The following is a 1,480-nucleotide window of genomic DNA, read 5'->3' on the forward strand; positions in this document are numbered from 1 at the left end:
ATTGTTGTGGGTGTATTTATAAATTATTTTAATAATTTCATATTTTATTTAAAAATGTTATATTAAAAAGTTTTGAATAAAACTCCCGTTGATCCCTTTTTCTCTTACATCACTTCAGATTTCATACATTAATACTATTATTTTCAATCAAATTTCTCTTCTGAATTTTGTTTTACTCATAAAATCGCTTTAATGAAATTTTATCGACTACTTTTGGTTTAAAATCTTCTTCTTATATTACTTTTTCAAATTTTAAAGATTACTTGCTATACCTGTTATTCTTTCTTTTTTCTCTGTTGCATTGACATGTTTTTATACTTTAAAACTACATTTAATTACTTATATTATATTTGTATATAAAATCAATATATTGCTGCTCTTACTATAATGTGCAATTAATTTTAAAGATTTTTTTTAAATTTACTGTCTTATATTTCACTTAAAGATTCTTCTCATCGTTTCATTGAATCCCTTAAAATATGAATTGAAGAAATATAGATGTTCAAATATGGGCCGAATGATGAATGTTACACAGTGTGTAAAGTGGCCACTTAAACCAGCCATCGATAGGTCATAAGCCCTGTAGATGCCTAGACTTCTCTTAAATGTTCTTCATCTCTGTTGTAATATGTTAATATAAACAGCTCCCCAGGGAGTTGAATCCTGTCCTGGTCTACAAAAGTTTGGACACACTCAAAATATCGTTGATTTCTTTAGTCTATAAAAAAATAATAAAATAAATTCAAACCTAAAGCAATTTAAGGTAAAACACGAAGCGTTTTTAATTAAATCATTTAAATATAAGTCGGCCTCGTGGTCTAGTGGTCAGCGCATTTGCCTACCATGCAAGAGGTCTTGGATTCGTTTCCCGATATGGTTAACATGAAATATTCATTTAATAATGTGTTTAAACACAAGGGTATTTCAAAGTCTCTGGGACATCTAAAACGTAAAACTTTATTATCTTACCTTCAAGTGGCAAGAATTACTAAGATACGTTCCGATTTGTATATTAATGTAGTACCCTATGCACCATTAGATGCGGAAAGGAAATGATGATGAAATATTGTGATTTTAAGTGGTGTTTCACAAATTTTTCTTTTTTATTTGCTACCGAGGCAAATTTTTAATAAGTTTTATGGTACATAGAAAAAAATGTTTAAGAAAATCTTAGCAACAAAACATTACCCAATCTTGGTTGAAATTATTCTATTTGAAAAGGATTATTGTTTTTTTTATTTAAATGCTTAAAACTCCCTTTACCATTTTGCTACTGGTGGTCTAAAATATAAAATGAATTAGAAGTTTTTGTAATTAGGTTGTATAGAACATGCATTACAATGAATGCAATTATCATAAAAATGCAGATTTGTCTTAGATACATTTTATATTTACATAAATAATTATGTATACGTCTTTTGCTTTGCATTTTGGGGGTTTGACCAGAAAAGATAATTTCCAGTTTCTATTTAGAATTCTT

Source organism: Micrasema longulum, unplaced genomic scaffold, assembly GCF_059751315.1.
Source record: "Micrasema longulum isolate JH-2025_06_02 unplaced genomic scaffold, ASM5975131v1 h1tg001990l, whole genome shotgun sequence".
NCBI classification, from domain to species: Eukaryota; Metazoa; Arthropoda; class Insecta; order Trichoptera; family Brachycentridae; genus Micrasema; species Micrasema longulum.